This window comes from Ruditapes philippinarum, unplaced genomic scaffold (genome assembly GCF_026571515.1).
Source record: "Ruditapes philippinarum isolate M1 unplaced genomic scaffold, ASM2657151v2 ctg4732_1_1_1_1, whole genome shotgun sequence".
Taxonomy (NCBI): domain Eukaryota; kingdom Metazoa; phylum Mollusca; class Bivalvia; order Venerida; family Veneridae; genus Ruditapes; species Ruditapes philippinarum.
This window is the reverse complement of record NW_026860833.1, coordinates 47,516-69,413: the sequence shown is the minus strand read 5'-3', so window position 1 is coordinate 69,413 and position 21,898 is coordinate 47,516. Positions and strand designations below refer to the sequence as shown.

At 34.6% G+C, this 21,898-nt stretch overlaps 1 long non-coding RNA gene across 1 annotated transcript in view; it reads right to left on the bottom strand.

Moving 5' to 3' along the window:
- LOC132713512 (uncharacterized) overlaps positions 1–18,445 on the bottom strand; it is a 40,083-nt gene extending 21,638 nt beyond the window's left edge. The window contains exon 1 of the long non-coding RNA XR_009623455.1: positions 18,294–18,445. This is a non-coding gene — a long non-coding RNA (uncharacterized LOC132713512). The remainder of the gene's footprint in view (positions 1–18,293) is intronic.
- Between the last annotated feature and the right edge of the window lie 3,453 nt (positions 18,446–21,898).

Here is a 21,898-nt window from a genome sequence, read left to right as displayed (position 1 = left end):
TTTTGGTATTTAAATATAACTCCATGTTTTTCCAGACAATGATTAAAATCTGTAAGAATAAATAAAATAACATATTTTTACAAATTTCTGCATATTTTGAGTAGAATTTTCACAAAGACAGAATGTTTAGAGATATGATCAGCCCATTCTCGGCAACGCTTGGACTTTTTTTCTTGCAGGACAATCAGTAATATCAAACACTGTAGGCCTATAAAAAAACTATTTGAACAAAAATGTTATTTTTTAAACAAGCAAGCCATAACAGAAGAAAATAGTTGATTTTATTTAGGCCAAGGGCAATTTTTTTAGCTCAAGGGGAATCTTTTTTCAACTGGGGAAGTAGCCTTTAAACGGCTACAGTTATATAGCAAAAAAAAACCTGAATGCGGACGGTTGTCTCGTTGATCCGATATTCACATTTACTGTGTTCTCTAACCATTTCAAATTAAACTTATTTTTAACATTTTTGTCAAGTCCTTGATCTTGGAAGCGTTGTTTGAGTTAATTGCTGCCATTATTCATGTAAAAAATATCTTTCTTACTTATCAGCCGTCATTTTGTTTTGCTTTCTTCAACTACAGAAAGACACTATGATTGGTTGGTATAATTAACGCTACCTTCATTGGCTTACTACAATAGGGACAATAACTGAACATACCTGAAAAGCAGTACGGTCTAAATATTTACGGTACAGTCTATACATTTACAATTGGCAGACAATAGGCGGTAGCAAACTCGGCCAAATTTTCTCCTCTGATTAACATTTCCGTGGATCCACTGAAAATTTGCATCCCTGGGAAACTGTTTTCAGGTCTAAGGTAATAGTGACCTTGACCTTTGACCTTATGAACGCAAAATCAATAGCTGCCTTTTCTCAATATGGACAATCATACTATAAAGTTTAAACACAGTGGGCCAAATGAAACTTAAGTTATGTTCCGAAAACTGCTTTTCGTTTTAGTTAATAGTGACCCTGACCTTTGACCTTGTGACCCCAAAATCAATAGGGGTCTTTACCAAATATGGACAATCATCCTATGAAGTTTGAATATTGGGAGCCAAATGGAACTTAGGTTATGCTCAAGAAACTGTTCTCAACTTCTAAGTAATAGTGACCTTGACCTTTGACCCCAAAATCAATAGGGGTCTTTTACCCAATATGGACAATCATCCCATCAAGTTTGAACACTGTGGGCCAAATAAATCTAAGTTATGCTCAAGAAACTGTTTTTAGTTTTAAGGTAATAGAGACTGTGACCTTTGACCTTGTGTCCCAAAAATCAATAGGGGTCTTCTATTTTGGTGCTATAAGAGATTGAAAAGCTTTTAAGTTTGATTTTTAGTTCTAGTATAAGAGGAATCGCAGGACTAGCACCAAAAGATGACTCTCTCTGGACAGCAAGTATAACTTCTACAAAATGTTTCCAGAATCTACCTTATGAAGTTATTTTCACTCATGTAAGCAGAATCCAACATGAAGATGTTTTTCATCCTCCAATGTCAGATGCTTAAATGATTAACACAATAAATTGTATAAGCTCTGTATCAAAACAGTTATATATAATTTATTTCAATGAAATTATATTACATTTTTGAATTTATACAAAAAAAACTTCAAATCTTTTATTTCTCATTAATATTTCAAGTTTTAACAGTCACTTCTGGGGGTATCAGTGGCACCTAAGGTCTGACCTCTACTGTTTGGTATGATGTTAAACCCAAGACAACCAAACAGGACAAATGATATAAAAAATTTCAAAAGTAGGTCAGATAATATCAAAATTCTTTTCTGCATCAGAAATTACACCCCTGGTCCAAATTTCATGTCCATACTTAAAATGACTAGAAACTAGGTCAAACAATATCTTTTTTATCGAAAGTAGGTCAGTTGATACAAAAATTCAATTCGGCATAAATTCATGGTCCAAATTTCAAGTCAGTTTGATGACAATTGAGTAAAAAATTGTTACCACGTGAATGTCAACAAGGTTTCTATGTATTTGGGAGGTGTAACCTAGTTTTGGAAGCCTTATGCTCAGGTGAGCTAAACAGGCACAGTTATGTCTCTTTTGCACTGTATTTCTACCCAATGTAAACTATCTACCTACAAAATTCATGTTCATAATTATCTCTTATAGTTTTAGAGTTATGTCCCGGACAAAGTGTGTTAAAAATGAACAAAAGTTTGGGTCAATAACTCCAAAAATAGGCAAGACGGAAGTATGATTCTTTTACACTGCATGTTTACTTAAAAAGATCCATCTGCCTACAAAGTTTCATGTTCATATCTCTTATAATTTTAGACTTATGTCCCGCACAATGTTCAAAGTGTAACAAGAGCCACCGCCGGGCGGGGGCAACGCTTGACTTTTTACTTTTTCTAATAGCAAACACAGAAAGGTTTTAAAATATCTTAATGTTTCCTTTTTTATAAATTTAGTTGGTCTGTATTGTCACATTAGTTTTGTTTAACTATTTTGTATATATATATATATATATAGAAACACGCAATTCTATCAATAGAAACACGCAATTCTATTAATAGAGACACACAATTCAAGAAATAGAAAGACATAATTCTATCAATAGAAACACGCAATTCTATAAATAGTAACACGCAATTCTTTAAATAGTAACACGTAATTCTAAAAATAGAGACACACAATTCTCTAAATAAAAACACTCAATTATAAAAATAGAGACACGCAATTCTATAAATAGAAACACGCAATTTTAAAAATAGTAACATGCAATTCTAAAATTAGAAACATGAAATTATATAAATAGAAACACGCAGTTCCAAAAATAGTAACACGCAATTCTAAAAATAATTACACGTAATTCTAAAATAAGTAACGCGCAATTTTAAAAATAGAAACAAGCAATTCTAAAAATAGTAACATGCTATTCTCACATGCAAAGTCTAAAGTGAATAGCTTCAGTGTTGTGAATCATTATTCCTGTACTTTAATGATGTTGATCATTATTCCTGTAAAGTTGGTTGAAAATACCCAGGTGCACAAGTACACAAGCTGATCAACACTCCGGTAAAGTTTCATGACTCTAGGTCAAATACTTTTTGAGTTACATGCGACACAAGTTGAAAATTGCAAAATTTTACTAAGTCAAAGGCAATAACTCTGAAATACTACAAATATCCAGACAAAATTCCCATGTGCACAACTACACATGCTAATCAACATTCCTGTAAAGTTTCATGACTCTAGGTCAAATACATTTTGAGTTACGTGCGACACAAAAGAAAACAGACGGACAGAAGGATGGATGGACAGACGGACAAGGGTAAATCTAAATGCCCGCCAGATGTAGCAACAGAGACAGAGATGGAGCGCAACTTCAGACTCGTTGTGGCCAACATGATAAAGAAACAGATCTAGCTAAAGACACAGAATTAAGACTAGAAATGTGTCATCATGCCACGGATGCCCCCGCATGCAGCCAAAATTTCAGATGGTGCATTAATTATTTTTTTCATTTTAAGTTCAAAGCCTATAAAACTTTTCAATGTTAACACAAACCATTTTCATACAATGTTCAAGACACTGAAATAATTCAGTCTTAACCTTTTAAAAATAGCAAATTGCATATTTGTAGCCAAAATAATGGCTAAAAGTATGAGTGCTAAAAGTATGAGTGCTGAAACTGAAAGTTCAAAATTTTTCCAGCATTCAGGAAAGATAAGTTTGTCTAAAATCATTGAACCACAACCAATTTCAAACTTAAACTGCTTATTCCTAAGATGTATCTATATTATTTTCAAAGTGAAAGGGACATATGTAACACTGTTGGGTAGATAATGAACAGAAACTGTAAATTTCATATTATTTTCAAAGTGAAAGGGGCATACATGTAACTCTGCCAAAAATCATTGAACCATGACCAAATTCAAACTTGGCCTGGGCATTCCAAAAACATATCCATATGTCAAATTTGAGTTGAATGTGTTGTACTGTTGGGGAGATAATAAACGGAAACTGAAAATTTCATATTACTTTCAAAGTGAAAGGGGCATAACTCTGCAAACAAGAGCTGTCACAGGAGACAGCGAAGCTCGACTAATAAAATACTGGACGCAGTAAGGAGGACAAAATACGAAAGAAAAATCAATTATGTATAATTATGTATTAAGTTATAGTAAAAAAATAACATTTGTTAACATAAATTCCAAGATCAAGGGGAATAATTCTTGAAATAGTCATGCTAGAGTTATGGACCTTGTCACACAACATTTGTGTAATGATAAGAAATATATATTTGAAGTTTGAAGTAGACACCTTAAAAAGTAAAGAAGTTATTATATTTCTTAAAGAAAATCCTAAGTTCAAAGAGAGAAAAATCTGTAAATATTGCTTCAAGAGTTATGAACATTGTCACATAAAATGTAATTGATGATAAGGAATAAGTATTTGAAGATTGAGGTAGATACCTTTAAAAATAAAAAAGTTATAATAAAAAATAACATTTTTCTAGTAAAAAAATCTAAGTTTATGGGGAGATAATTCTTGCAATATTGGTGCTAGAGTTATGAACCTTGTAACATAAGATGTGGATGATGATAACGTAAATATATTTGAAGTATGAAGTTGATCCCTTTAGAAACAAGATATGTTTGTAAAACATGTATGCCCCCTATCAGCAGCCAATTATTCATGTGATAAGGTAATTATGCATGACTTCTGACCAAGTGATCGAACAATTAATAAGGGTTATCAAGTATCTACTGGTCATGACCTTGACCTTTGACCCCTTGACCCAAAACTCAATAGGGGTCATCTGCTGGTCAAGACAAATCATCATACAAAGTTTGAAGTTCCTAGGCCTAAGCGTTTTTACTTAATTGATCAGAAACCGTTTTTACTTACAAGGTCAATGTGACCTTGACCTTTGACCCCTTGACCCCAAAATCAATAGGGGTCATTTGCTGGTCATGACTAATCACCATGCCAAGTTTGAAGTTCCTAGGCCGTAGTAAGGGTTCTTTTGATTATTGATCTGAAACCGTTTTAACATACAAGGTCAATGTGACTTGACCTTTGACCTCAAAATCAATAGGGGTCATCTGCTGATCATGACCAATCAACTATGCCAAGTTTGAAGTTCCTAGGCCCAAGTTTCTTTAGTTATTGATCAGAAACCGTTTTTTACTTACAAGGTCAATGGACCCTTGACCTTTGACCCTTGATCCCAAAATCGAAAGGGGTAATCTGCTGGTCATGAAAAATCACCATACCAAGTTTGAAGTTTCCTAGGCCTAAGCGTTCTTAAGTTATTGGATCAGAAACCCGTTTTTACTTACAAGGTCGATGTGACCTTGACCTTTGACCCCTTGACCCAAAACTCAATAGGGGTCATCTGCTGGTCACCACCAATCATCATACAAAGTTTGAAGTTCCTAGGCCTAAGCGTTTTTAGTTAATTGATCAGAAACCGTTTTTACCTACAAGGTCAATGTTACATGACCTTTGACCCTTGACCCTGAAAACAATAGGTCATCTGCTGGTCATGACCAATCACCATACCAAGTTTGAAGTTCCTAGGCCTAAGGGTTCTTAAGTTATTGATCGGAAAGCATTTTTACCTACAAGGTCAATGTGACCTTTCCCTTTGACCCCTTAACCCCAAAATCAGTAGGGGTCATCTGCTGGTCATGACCATCACCATACCAAGTTTGAAGTTCCTAGGCCTAAGGGTTCTTTAGTTATTGATCGGAAACTGCTTTTACCTAAGAGGTCAATGTGACCTTGACCTTTGACCCCTTGACCCCAAAATCAATAGGGGTCATCTACTGATCATGACCAATCACCATACCAAGTTTGAAGTTCCTAGGCCTAAGGGTTCTTTCGTTATTGATCGGAAACCGTTTTTACCTAAGAGGTCAATGTGACCTTGACCTTTAACCCCTTAACTCCAAAATCAATAGGGGTCATCTTCTGATCATGACCAATCACCATACCAAGTTTGAAGTTCCTAGGCCTAAGGGTTCTTTTGTTATTGATCGGAAACCGTTTTTACCCAAGAGGTCAATGTGACCTTGACCTTTGACCCTTGACCCCAAAATCGTTAGGGGTCATCTACTGATCATGACAAATCACCATACCAAGTTTGAAGTTCCTAGGCCTTAGGGTTCTTTACTTATTGATCGGAAACCGTTTTTGCTTACAAGGTCAAATGTGGTACCTTGACCTTTGACCCCTTGACCCCAAAATCAATAGGGTCATCTACTGATCATGACAAATCACCATACCAAGTTTGAAGTTCCTAGGCCTTAAGGTTCTTTAGTTATTGATCGGAAACCGTTTTTGCTTACAAGGTCAATGTGACCTTGACCTTTGACCCCTTGACCCCAAAATCAATAGGGGTCATCTACTGATCATGACAAATCACCATACCAAGTTTGAAGTTCCTAGGCCTTAAGGTTCTTTAGTTATTGATCGGAAAACCATTTTTGCTTACAAGGTCAATGTGACCTTGACCTTTGACCCCTTGACCCAAAATCAATAGGGGTCATCTACTGATCATGACCAATCACCATACAAGTTGAAGTTCCTAGGCCTAAGGGTTCTTTAGTTATTGATCGGAAACCGTTTTTGCTTACAAGGTCAATGTGACCTTGACCTTTGACCCCTTGACCCCAAAATCAATAGGGGTCATCTACTGATCATGAAAAATCACCATACCAAGTTTGAAGTTCCTAGGCCTTAAGGTTCTTTAGTTATTGATCGGAAACCGTTTTTGCTTACAAGGTCAATGTGACCTTGACCTTTGACCCCTTGACCCCAAAATCAATAGGGGTCATCTACTTGTCATGACCAATCACCATACCAAGTTTGAAGTTCCTAGGCCTAAGGGTTCTTTAGTTATCACTCGGAAACCATTTGGTCTACGGACCGACGGACCGACGGACCGACGGACCGACAAGTGCAAAGCAATATACCCCCTTTTTTTCAAAATGGGGGCATAATAAATAAGTAACAGTAAAAAATAATATTTTTTATGGAAAATTCTAAGTTCAAAGGGAGATAAATCTGAAAATATTGGTGCTAGAGTTATGAACCTTGTCACATAGGATGGGGATGATGATAACGTAAATATATTTGAAGTATGAGGTTGATCCCTTAAGAAATAAAGAAGAAACAGTAAGAAATAGCATTTTTTGAGGAAAATTCTAAGTTCAAGGGGAGATAAATCTGAAAATATTGGTGCTAGAGTTATGAACCTTGTCACATAAGATGGGGATGATGATAAGGTACATTAAATTTGAAGTATGAGGTTGATCCCTTAAGAAATAAAGAAGTAACAGTAAAAAATAGTATTTTTTAAGGAAAATTCTAAGTTCAAGGGGAGATAAATCTAAAAATATTGGTGCTAGAGTTATGAATCTTGTCACATAAGATGTGGTTGATGATAAGGAACATATATTTGAAGTTTGAAGTTGATACCTTAAGAAATGACAAAGTTATGGTGAAAAATATTTTACTGCACCAAAACTTTAATCTAAAATCTGGACGCGGACGCCGACGCCGGGGCGAGTAGGACAGCTCTCCATATACTTTGTATAGTCGAGCTAAAAATCATTGAACCATGACCAAATTTGAACTTGACCTGCGCATTTTTTTGTCGCATCCATATGTCAAGTTTAAGTTGAATGTGTTGTACCGTTGGGGAGATAAGGAACGGAAACTGAAAATTTCATATTATTTTCAAAGTAAAAGGGGCATAAATCTGCCAAAAATCATCAAACCATGACCAAATTCGAACTTGACCTGTATTTTCTCATGACATATCCATATGTCAAGTTTGAGTTGAATGTGTTGTATCGTTGGGGAGATAATGAACGGAAACTGAAATTTCATATTATTTTCTTAGTAAAAGGGGCATAACTCTGCCAAAAATCATCGAACCATGAACAAATTCAGACTTGACCTGTATTTTGTCATGACATATCCATATGTCAAATTTGAGTTGAATGTGTGCAACCGTTCTTAAGATAACTAGAACTATCACTAAATGTGATTAATACCCCCACAAGTCTGCTTCGGAAATGAGGATGTTACTAGTAACAGAATACCTTGTAAAAGAATTGAAACAAAGAGTTATGGTTGTGGGCAATTAAAGATAATTGTGGTTCATGTATGTTGCATTTCCTTTCAATGTGGTTGGCCATTGATGAAGTTTAATTGAATTACTCTGTAATAAGTCAAGAAAGACAAAGAAAAATAACAAAGGGCAATAACTCTATAAATACTGAAGATAGAGTTATAGTTCTTGTGCACTGCACTTCCTCTTATTGTGCTTGACCATTGTATGAAGTTGTTTTGGATTCCAACCAGTATGTTTTAAGTTATGCTCCGGACAAGGAAAAGTATCAAAGGGCAGTAAGTCTGTATTTTGTCAAAATGGAGTTATGGCTCTTGTGCACTGCACTTCCTTTGAATGTCCTTAACAACTGTATGAAGTTGTACTGAATTCCAAACAGTAGTTTTCAAGTTATGCTCTGGACAAGGAAAAGTAACAAAGGGCAATAACTCTGTAATTAGTCAAGATGAAGTTATGGTTCTTGTGCACTGCACTTCCCCTTATTGTGCTTGACCATTGAATGAAGTTGTTTTGAATTCCAACCAGTAGTTTTCAAGTCATGCTCTGGACAAGGAAAAGTAACAAAGGGCAGTAACTCAGTAACTAGTCAAGATGGAGTTATGGTTTTTATGCACTGCACTTCCTCTCAATGTGCTTGACCATTGTATGAAGTTATAATGAATTCCAACAATAAGTTTTCCAGTTATGGTCCGGACAAAAGAAAGCAATGGAAAAGTAACAAAGGGCAATTACTCTGTAATTAGTCAAGATGGAGTTATGGTTCTTGTGCACTGCACTTCCCCTTATTGTGCTTGACCATTGTATGAAGTTGCTTTGAATTCCAACCAGTAGTTTTAAAGTCATGCTCTGGACAAGGAAAAGAAACAAAGGGCAGTAACTCTGTAATAAGTCAAAATGGAGTTATGGCTCTTGTGCACTGCACTTCCTCTCAATGTGCTGGACCATTGTATGAAGTTATAATGAATTCCAACAATTAGTTTTCAAGTTACGGTCCGGACAAAAGAAAGCAATGGAAAAGTAATAAAGGGCAATAACTCTGTAATTACTTTAGATAGAGTTATTATGCACTGCACTTCCTCTCAATGTGCTTGACCATTGTATGTAGTTATATTGAATTCCAACCATTAGTCTTCAAGTTATGGTCCTGACAAAAAAAGAAGGCAATGGAAAAGCAACAAAGGGCAATAACTCTGTAATTACTTTAGATACAGTTATGGTTCTTGTGCACTGCACTTCCCCTTATTGTGTTTGACAATTGTATGAAGTTGTTTTGAATTCCAACCAGCAGTTTTCAAGTTATGCCACGGACAAGGAAAAGTAACAAAGGGCAATAACTATGTAATTAGTCAAGATAGAGTTATGTTTCTTATGCACTGCACTTCCTCTCAATGTGCTTGACCATTGTATGTAGTTATATTGAATTCCAACCATTAGTCTTCAAGTTATGCTCCGGACAAGGAAAATGCAACGGACAAAAAAAAAGCAATGGAAAAGCAACAAAGGGCAATAACTCTGTAATTACTTTAGATAGAGTTATGGTTCTTGTGCACTGCACTTCCCCTTATTCTGTTTGACAATTGTATGAAGTTGTTTTGAATTCCAACTAGTAGTTTTCAAGTTATGCCCCGGACAAGGAAAAGTAACAAAGGGCAATAACTCTGTAATTAGTCATGATAGAGTAATGGTTCTTGTGCACTTCCTCTCAATGTGCTTGACCATTGTATGTAGTTATATTGAATTCCAACCATTAGTTTTCAAGTTATGCTCCGGACAAGGAAAATGCAACAGACGTCTGGACCGACCGACCGACCACCGGATGACTCCTATATACCCCCCCAAACTTCGTTTTTGGGGGTATAATGAAGGGAAACTGATGATGACAGAATGACAGAAGGACGGAAGGACGGAACAGGGTAACACTATATGCCCCAGCCATTACATGGCGGGGGCATAAAAAAAACATGAAAGTTTCTCAACATGATGATTTTGGAAAACGTATCAAAACAAGGAATTTCTGAAAATTCCTTACTTGTAAGTAAGACTGACAGTTGTACCATGTTAGGGTTTCTTAATCGGACAAAAACCATAATCGATCATCGAAAATAATCGAACAACCCTTTTCGATCAATCATCGATTATATAATCAAAACAATAACAATAACAAAGTAAATATGTACAATGTTCATATCATGCTTTAATATTTATAAGAATTCCATTTCCATGCATGTAACCACCACTTTATCAACTGAAATAAATAAGTTTAAAGATATACTATGCTCATCCTTGAGTAAAATATTTTTATCAAATAAATTCATTAAAATCTATAAAATTATTATGTGTCACTTTTCAAAAAAGCAATGAATAAACTATATATGGGAACAAGTTAAGTTGGTCCTTTCTTTACAAAACTGCCATTTTTAATGACACTAAATATTGATATTGCATCCACCTTTAGTGTGTAGAATAATTTTATAACATATCTTCTTTGTGTGAAGTCAAAACATATTTATTTTATATTTACAAATAGACTGTGTAGCAATTTTAAATATTTTCTAATGTCAAATTTGAGCATAGTATACCTTTAAACTAGCATGCCTCACTGTCAACTATTAACTTCATGGTCACCAGTATACTTTCATATTCAATTGAATGAAAATTATTGTTTCAACCAAAACTGGCTTTAATTTAGTGTTTTTATAATACAGTCAGTCACTTAAGTAACAGCAAGAAAATAAATTACCGATAATCGATTATTAAACTTTGTAATCGATCATCGCTGATTGGTTCTATAAACGATCAATTTCCGATTATACTCGATCATCGTTTAATCCATATACCATGTTAGATGAAATGACCTTGCAGGATCTTATAGATAAAACTAGAACTCCGCGAGTCGGATGTGTCGCCTTGTGAACAATGTAGTTTAGGGGAAATGGCCAGGACAAAAATGAAATATGAAAAATAACAAAGGGCAATAACTAAAAAAATAAGTGCAGAGCAGCAGTTTCTGTACACTGCAGTTCTTATCAATACATCTATCAATCTATGATGTTTCAAGTCTATAGCTTTCATACTTGAGGAGAAATGACCAGGACAAAAATAAAGTATGAAATTTAACAAGGGCCATAACTCAAAAATTAAGAAATGCAGAGTACCCATTATTGTGCACTGCACTTCTTAATAATGAGATGTATCATCCTATGAAGTTTCAAGTCCATAGCTTTTATACTTAAGGAGAAATGGCCCGGACAAAATCTAAGTATGAAAATAAACAAAGGGCAATAACTCAAAAAATAAGAAATGCAGAGTACCAGTTCTTGTGCACTGCACTTCTTCTTAATGAGACCTATCATCCTATGAAGTTTCAAGTCCATGGCTTTTATACATTAGGAGAAATGGCCCGGACAAAAATAAAGTATGAAAATTAACAAAGGGCAATAACTCAAAAATTAGGAAGTGCAGAGTACTGGTTCTTGTGCACTGCATTTCTTCTTAATGAGATCTATCATCCTATGAAGTTTCAAGTCCATAGCTTTTTTAGTTGAAGAGAAATGGCCCGGACAAAATTAATGTATGAAAATTAACAAAAGGCAATAACTCAAAAAATAAAAACTGCAGAGTACCGGTCCTTGTGCACTGCACTTCGGGTTATTGAAAGAAGCATGCATACCATATTTGAAGTCAATCAGACTTATAGTGACTGAGTTATGCTCCGGACAAGCTTTAGGGGACACCGACAACGACGCCGAGGCCGACAACGACGCCGACGCCGCCGCCGAGAGTAACCCCTATATGTCACCTTTTCAAGGCGACACAAAAATTACAAAATTCACTCAATGAACGCAGACAGCAAGATAATAAAAGATCAAAATCTGAAGATGAGTTTACCACATCTGATGAAATGTAATTGAAACTCCTAATCGGGAGCATTGATGCCAGCACTATTGAGTGTTGAGCATTGAGTACCGCTCAAACCGGTGCTAGGGGGCGTGAGGGATGTTGCACTTATTCATTTTATCTCATGTACAGACTCAATCAAACAGTGTCTGCAATTTTCATTTAATTTTGTTTTGAAGGAAAGTTTGTAAATGGCAATATTGAACAGGTCTTTATTCAAACACTCTGATGTTATTTAAATTATAAAACTATGTAGGATGCGTGACTTACGCTATGTGTATATTTTCTTCGTTCGATACAACTCAATCTATTGTTGTAGCTGTTTGTAACAAAAAAACATTCAGTGTGTTTCAAAATGAAACTAGAAATGTGTCCATAGGACACGGGTGCCCCCACCGCGCCACTGTTCTGTCAATCTTTTAGCTAAGTCAAGGGAAATAACTCTACAAATACTGGATAAATCCACAAGCGAAACCCCAAATCTAGATATGCTGAGCAACCTGCCCGTAAGGTTTAATGAACATGTCAAATCCTTTTTGAGAAACTTGCGACACAAGTTGAAAATTGCAAAAATTTTCTAAGTGAAGAGCAATAACTCTAAAAATACTAAATAAATCCAGACGAAAATACCTGGTGCACAACTGCACATGCTGATCAATATTCCTGTAAAGTAACATGACTCTAGGTCAAATACTTTTTGAGTTATGTGCGACACAAGTTGAAAATTGCAAAATTTTACTAAGTCAAGGGCAATAACTCTGAAAATACTAAAAATATCCAGACGATAACACCCAGGTGCACAACTACACATGCTGATCAACATTCCTGTAAAGTTTCATGACTCTAGGCCAAATACTTTTTGAGTTACATGCCACACAAGTTGAAAATTGCAAAATTTTACTAAGTCAAGGGCAATTACTCTAAAAATATTAAAAATATCCAGACAAAAATACCCAGGTGCACAACTACACATGCTGATCAACATTCCTGTAAAGTTTCATGACTCTAGGTCAAATACTTTTTGAGTTACATGCGACACAAGTTGAAAATTGCAAAATTTTACTAAGTCAAGGGCAATAACTCTGAAAATACTAAAAATATACAGAAGAAAATACCCAGGTGCACAACTACACATGCTGATCAACATTCCTGTAAAGTTTCATGACTCTAGGTCAAATAATTTTTGAGTTACATGCCACACAAGTTGAAAATTGCAAAATTTTACCATGTCAAGGGCAATAACTCTGAAAATACTAAAAATATCCAGACGAAAATACCCAGGTGCACAACTAAACATGCTGATCAACATTCCTGTAAAGTTTCATGACTCTAGGTCAAATACTTTTTGAGTTACATGCGACACAAAAGTGAACGGACGGACGGACAAGGGTAAATCTAAATGCCCGCCACTAACGTGGGGGCACAAAAATATTGAAATGTGTTACCTCCATATGAACATATTGATAGACAACCATAACATATCATTTCCTAGTTTTATTTTTTTTCGCTGTTTTGCTACATGTATGTTATAGAATTTTGTTATTGTGTGGGCAGACACAACGTACTTAACGTTGTTTCCACATGATGCTACTGCATTTTTTACATGGTATGTAACCATTTGCTTAAATTTCGTTAAAGTTATGTAACGTAATCAATAATGTATGAAAATGCAAAACATGTATGTTGAAACCATAGTGGCCTGATGAATAATAACTAAATCATTTGTCCATACAATGTAAGCCGCAGTGTAAGTAACCGTAATGAATGATATTGAGTAACAGATCCACAGAGTTTCAATACATAAAAATTTTTACAAATATAGCTGGACAAATTTAAGTTCCGTTCTTTGCAACTAATAAAGACTGCAGGGTGTTCACCAGCCATGAAATCCTGAGGGTCATTTTGACTCAGTTTTACTACAAGGACAAATCCCCATGATTTTACCAAAATTTGACCCTCCAGTTAAAATCCTGAGAGTCAAATCAGGCCATTAGCAAATTTGAAGGGTCAAAGAGTCATTTCAAAGGTCAAACGGACTCTTATTTGCAAATTGTCTTTATTTGTTTTTAAATTTTGAATGATACGTTCTAGTGTCTAACAGTATAAACAAATAAACAAATTTAAACAGAATTTTATTACATTTTAAAAAAGTCACATTTTTATCCACATGTTGTGCACGAGAAATTGGTAAAGGGTCAACTTGGCCCTGTACCAACTCGGCACGGGTCAACTTGGCAGAGGTCATCTCTAATTTTAAGGAGAAAATTACTTAAAGTTTTTCAGAAATATGATCACTTACAAATAGAAATAGCCTTCGATCTGAAGGTAACACTTTTCTAAAAATAGATTTTACCTAATCACCACTATATCACCTGTACTGACTTTCGGACAAGGCAATAGGGAGAACACAATTTATACATGATGTTAATTAGGGCTGGATCAATATACCGGTAAATCGGTATTTATCGATTTTCCGTTTTTCAATACGGTACGGTTATCGGGTTTTAGCCATACCGATACAAAGGGAGACAACCTAATAAAAGAGTGTAACTTATAAACATGATGGCTTTACATTAATTATTAAAACTATCGTCTTTAAAATGTCAGCACAAAAGTTAAAAGTGTGGAAATTTCTCTAAAGTAAATGTTAAGAAGGCTGCAGTGACTAATTTAGGTGGAACAACGAATATGTCAATACAAAAAATGACGGATAAATCTCGTGACATAATTGGTCCGGCAATTCAATCTCCTATTTCTAAAACTGGAAAAAAAATACCTTCAGGTCGGCAGTAGTTTTTATTAGACCAAACAGTTACTTGTAATTTAATCAAACATATATTGTTAACACATAAATCCTACAAATTTATTGATTTTCCAAGATGTAGTTTGCTAACTAAATAAATGTGACTGCGCGAAGACGTAGCTAAAATTAGTTTCCCGGTACATTACGGATTACGACACCTAATGAAGTCCTCAACATCATTACATGATATTTCAATTTTTAATGTAATTTTACCATTTAAGATAGAAAAAACATGATTTATTAGAAAAAATTCAATGTTCCATTACTATCTCAGCGTATATATTTCAAATTTTACAAAAATTCAGAACAGTTGACTTGTAGACAGTACTAGACTCCTGCCATAATAAATAGTGATGTTTTAATTATTTTCTGCTTTAACTTTTCCTAGTATTTACATTATCATATTTTTGCATTGAATTATTTTAACAAAGCTTTTTTATTTTTTCAAAATAATTGTTTTATCTAAAAAAGGGGCCATCATGTCATTTTCAAAATAGTATCTCAAAATTACTAATTAAGGTACCTATGCACCTGCTATATATTATATAACATCATAAACAAATTCAAAACCTAAAACAGATATAAGAAAGATTCAATAATATTTCACAAGGACATCTGTGAAATGTAAAAAGTACTTTTAATAAATACATCCTAACAATGAAGCATCATTGTACTGTATCGTCAATACGTATTGTGTATTGCGGGTCTGTATCGCAATACGTATCGTATCGGAAATTTCTGATCAATACCCAGCCCTAATGTTAATCAGCGTATATTTACTTTGTTTACATGCAATATTTCAAGAAATTGTAGAATGCAAACAAGTTGAAAATGGAATTTAGTGTGAAAAGAAAAGGGACAACTAGATCTACACACTGTACTTTTAAAAAGTTAAATTTAAACATAAGTCACAATCTGCTCTGGCCTCTATATACATCTTTACACCTTGTCAATAAAATAAAGTTTAAAAAATGCACCAGTATTTGGCGATGATTTTAACAACAAATATTTTGTGTGAGACATAAAATAAAAAGCAAATGCATTTTATTGTCTATACGTAAACAGTGTATGTTAAATTACAGACCTCAATTGTCAATTCAGTTTAAATATACATGCAGATCGTTCCCTATTGAAATAGTTGGCAGTGTACCTGTACGTATTGTTTGAAATTATCTTGATATCAAGACAATATATGTTAAATATTGATCAATAAATAGAGTTTTGAGATTGAATTTTTGTGACAATTAATGTAGTTGTGTTTAATACTGTTTGCTCTTTAATACGACCAATGGTTTTTGAACGATATTTTTTGCAATAAATCTGGAGTAGCAAATCATGCATATAAATTGTAAATTCTCTCTTTTCTACAAATTCACATACAAACAAACAATATAAAAGCTTTTCAATATCCTTGTGTAGAGGTCCGTTAATGTGAAAATGTCAAACCATGAAAGTTATGATGAAAACATATCAAAATTAATAAAAGTAATCTTTACCAATTATATATATAGTTATGGGGGTCGAGTTGGAATAGGGCCGAGCTGACTCGGGGCCGATTACGTTTTAGGGCCGAGCTGACCCTGATTCCGAGAAATTTGTATATAATTCCATCCATATAAACTATAAGTATAGCATCATTATGGCATTAGAAACCATACCCTGAAGTGGATTGAGGCATTTCTCACAGGCCGCACTCAGCGCGTAGTTGTTGATGGAGCAACATCCGACCCAGCACCCGTTATCAGCGGAGTCCCTCAGGGAAGTGTGCTCGGACCCATTCTCTTCCTGGTCTTCATCAATGACCTGCCACTTCATGTCACGTCCAAAGCCAGACTCTTTGCTGACGACTGTGTGGTATACCGGGAAATCAACACTGAAGAGGACTGCCACGTTCTGCAGGATGACTTGAAGAAGTTGGCATTGTGGGAGAAACGCTGGGGCATGAGTTTCCACCCAGAGAAATGCAGCATAATCAGGGTCCACAGGAAGAGGAACCCCATCATATACCCGTACTCCTTGAAGGGCCACACACTCGAGATAGACTCGATAACCAAGTACCTCGGAGTCCATATGTCGGGAAACCTCTCATGGAACCAACATGTTGACAAGATCGTAAAGAAGGGCAACAGCACACTCGGCTTCCTTCGACGCAACCTGCGCATCAGCAATGAACAGGTCAAGAGCACAGCCTACATGTCACTCGTGCGTCCAGGCCTTGAATATTGCTCCACCATCTGGAACCCTTATACCAAGGACCTTACACGCAAGCTCGAGATGGTCCAGAGGAGAGCTGCAAGATATGTGACGAACCGTTACCACAACACAAGCAGCGTATCCTCAATGATTCCGGGTCAGCTCGGCCCTAAAACGTACTCGGCCCTAAACCAACTCGGCACGGGTCAACTCGGCCCACTTTTCAATTATTTATATTTAGGTTTGTGTAATCACTATTTTTTTGTAATATTTGTAATTATGTATAATACACGGACTTAATTTTCAGCTTTTGACAATTACAAACAAATTAAATGAAATTGGCTAAAGTCATTAAAGGGACTCTTATTGTCACAGGCTATTATTATCAATCAGTGTGTTCGTAAGGATACCGATTAATTAGGTGATAATTATGATTGACGCATTCATTTAAATTTGATTAGTGACCACCTGCAATTAATTAGAAGCTTAATTATGATATTAAGTAAACATGTTTTTGTTTGATATTTTTTTTAATATTACTACGTTAAATATATTTTTTTAAAGTGGGCCGAGTTGACCCGTGCCGAGTTGACCCGTGCCGAGTTGGTATAGGGCCGAGTTGACTCTTTTCCTCCTCAATGATCCAACACTTGGAGTGGGAGACATTAGAGTCACGACGGACCAAAGCCCAGCTGACCATGTTGTTCAAGATCACCAATGACCTTGTGGACATACCAGTCAGCGATTATCTCACCCCTGCCCCGAGCCGCACTAGAAGTGACCACTCCAAGAAGTTCCATCTACCATCAACATCTACATCGTACTACAAGAACTCCTTCTTCCCTCGTACAGCCACAATGGAACAGCTTACCTGCCTCCGTTGCAGAGGCCCCTGACTTGGTATCCTTCAAGCAGGGGCTATCAGCCCTCACATTCTAAATCGCCTTAGGGGCCCAGCTACAAGTACCCACTAGTGATATCCAAGGCTGTGCCGGCAGCGGCCACCGTAACCGGAGAGGTTTGGGTTGAAGAGGCGAAATATAGCTGGCCATACTTTTTATCTATATCTCTACCTTTGTACTATCCAACCTCTTCTTACTTTCTATCATTTCTTGTATATTTCTTTTTCTTGACCTAGCACCACCTGTCGCGTCATAATCAAGTGTGATTGCGCCGACGTACAATGTAGATGTAGATCATGCCGTGTAATGGGTTTTCTGATCGTTATGTGATATCAGACAATCTTTTTTATTTCTAATTATGGTAAAATAAATATACTTACCGGGTATTTGAGTTTTTTTTCGCGCCAGGTTGTTTGTTGACATATCATTCGGAACTGCCTCGGCTATTGGGGGATACTAATCGACGGTCTCCGGTCTCCGGTCTTCGACGGTCCCGGTCTCCAAAGACCGTCGAAAACCGTCAAGGTCTCAACCCGGTACGGAATTAGACCCAACCCGTTGTAGTCTAGAAAGTAGTTCTTTAAAATTTTGAAGTGCCCCAATTTAAGTCATCTCTAGTTAGATTGGTCATAATTAAAGTGTATTTATTGCATGTTTGTAGTTTTTGTGTGTTATATGATGTGTTTAAAAGTTGTTTTTTGTGTATTCTCCAGGAACTCATTTGTTGGCGGAAGGATTAAAGATGTACCACCCACCAGCAGTCAGGAGTTTTCATAGTGGTGAATTTAAACTGTGTTACAACAGAGTGAAGATTTCTGAAAAAAGTAGATGGCTAACCTATTATATTTTGGGCCTCATTTGACTTAAATAGTGTTGATGTTTAAAGTTGAAGACAGTATATAATTCATCAAGAACAGTGGAATCCAAAATTAAGCCTCAAATGTGACTGATTTACTATAGAACAAAGAACACGAAAATTCACCAGGCCGTCACCCAATTGTAGGAGACCGTCGAATAGTAGGTTATAACACAAATCGACGGTGTCCAGATTATATACTAGTACGTAATTAGACAGAATGACCAATAGGCAATAACACTTTCAGTGATTTATGTCAATAGTTTAGAGTGATTAACGGGTATTTTTGATGAAAAAAATAGAGTAATAATAAAAAAATGAAATTTTTCAATGGTTATTAATATATTTATAGAATTTAGATGTTGTGTTTGTTCAGTTGTAATTCAACAATGATCAGTTAATTGTCTTAATGAAATAAATACATTTTTGACTTAATATATGTAAAAATATTCACAACAAAAGACCGTCGACGGTAGTACCGTCGATTATTAGGTTATTATACGAGATTTATTACATAATTGGAATTGCAAAATAGGTAAAATGTGGTCAATAAGCATTTTTTTTTCTAAAAATAAAATAATCGTTAACATAAAAATGTTTTTGTTTTTCTCCGTGGAAAATTTAATATAATTTGTTGAGAGCGTTCAGTTATTACATTTCGCCAAAAGGTAGATGTAAATAAAATAAATAACGGATTTGACTGTTTGCCACACCACGAGGAGGAACTCTCTCGTGGCCCAACCTAACTTTATTACATTGAAAAATGTGAGATAATGTATTTCAAAAATAATTGCACATGAAAAGTTAGAAAAGTAACAAAAATATAATTAAAGAAATTTATTAGAATGGGGAAAAAATCGTCACTTTCTGTCTGGAAATAAAAATTTTAAAACATAAAAAGCCTATTTTTTCCTTAATGCAAAGAAAAACGATGTTTAAAATAATCAAATCTGTTGACTGTTGAACTGACAAATGGAAAGGCAAAAATAATGGTTTACGAAATATACAAAATGCAAATATGAACAAAAAAAAACAACACACAATTAAAGGCAATGTAAATAACATTAAACCAGCTAATAAATTTCAAAGTACGAAGAACATGAGTGAAAATAAAACATGAACATAATAAACATTTATGCAATCAATTTATGGAATAATGAAAAAAAAAAGAGAATATTTTATAATTAATTTTGCAATTTTGCACAAGAAAAGTAAAACAAGTTAAAAAAATTTATTTCAGAAATTTATTAGAATCGATTTCTTAATAGCACAATTTTGGTTTCAAAAATCTGTCTGGAATAAAATTCAACGTTACATATTTAACATAACATAACATAAATTTTATTTAACATAAAATTGTAAACATACAATTTATAGTCAAATCATATTCTGTATAGTGTAAAGTGTTACAAATTACAATTAGCCGAGAAGTATTGTTAACCAGTATGAACAAATGTTATGATATATGTAACAGAGTTTGCATAAGAAATAATTATACATGTGAGAAACAAATGTACTTAAACAAAGAAGAAAAAATATTTGTTAACGTTGCCGAGAAGTATTGTTGACAAATATAAACAAAGATTACGACATAATTGCATAAAAAATACTTATGCATTTACACAGTAGAACGAGATTTGTTCACGTGCCGAGAATTATTGGTGACAAGTATAAACATAAATACACTTAAATATGTAAGATATTTGTGAACGTTATATTATATCGATATCCACAAATCAAACGGCAATTACAATATTTCCAAGATGACATAACCGTTGCATATGTACCAATCATTTATTGTCGTAGTTATCTCCCATTTACCAGTAAGCATAAGGAAAAAAAGTATCGGATATTAAAATCTAAAGTTATGTCCTCTCTTTAAATGCGTAGTACAGATAACTTGCCAGATTATTAATTGTTTTGATATTTGTGCTTGTCATTAGTGCTTCGAATTTCTGCATTGAAGGCCATCTACAAAAATATGGTTTAAAAAACTTTCTACGTAAATTGTAATATTTCGGGCATATTAATAAGAAATGGTATTCTGTCTCTATTAAATTTAATGAACAATTTCGACATTTTCTGTTTTCTCTTGGAATATTATCGTGCCTTCCTTTTTCTATTTCGAGATTATGAGCTGATAGTCTAAATTTGGTTAAAATAATCCTATGGCTATCTTTGTTTATAACGCTTAAATACTTTTCGCATTGAAATTCGTGTTTAAAATGACTGTAAGACGAAAGTCTGTTAGAATTATTAATACTTGAATACCAATTTTGTTTGTAGATATCTAAAATTCTTTGCTTTATGACACATACATTTATATTTAAATTATCTTGTTGTAGCCAAAAGTAAGACATTCCTATTTGGTTCAGTATATTTTTTATTTGATAAGCCCAGTTTTTTTCTCTGTATGATAGCTCATTATCTGCATCTTCCTTTAACATATTATACATTTTTTTAAGAATTGAGTTATCAGGTGACTTAAGTATTTTAATCCAGAATTTAAACATTATGATTTTACGGTATATTGCCATTGGATATCTCCCTATTTCTCCGTATAATGCATCTAGATTTGTTGATTTACGGACACAAAGGATCTTTCGAATAAATTTACAATGTACAAGTTCTATATTTTTACAATCATAGTATCCAAACACTTCTGCACTATAATTTAAGACGGATCCAACTAGTGTATCAAACAGTTTACATTTATCTTGGATCTTTAAATCAAGTTGGTTAAATACTGTAAAAAGGTTATGCATAGAAAATGATGAATGTTGAGCAAGATGCTTTTGTGTCCGATTCCAATGTCCATTTTTAAAGAAATAAACGCCTAAATATTTAAAGCTTTTAACAATTTCTAAGGTCTGACCGTTGAAAATGAAGTTAAACGTTGAATGTCTACCTTGTTCAAATATCATTATTTTAGTTTTAGATGTGTTAACTTTTAGATTCCATGTTTGGCAGTATAAATTCAAATCATTTAACATTGATTGTAATGCATTGGGTGTATTGGCAAAAAGAGCTGTATCATCAGCAAAAAGTAGCATAAATAATTTTAATTCATGTACGGTGAAAATTCCATCAATGTTACTATTAATGTTCTGAAGTATGTCATTAACGAAG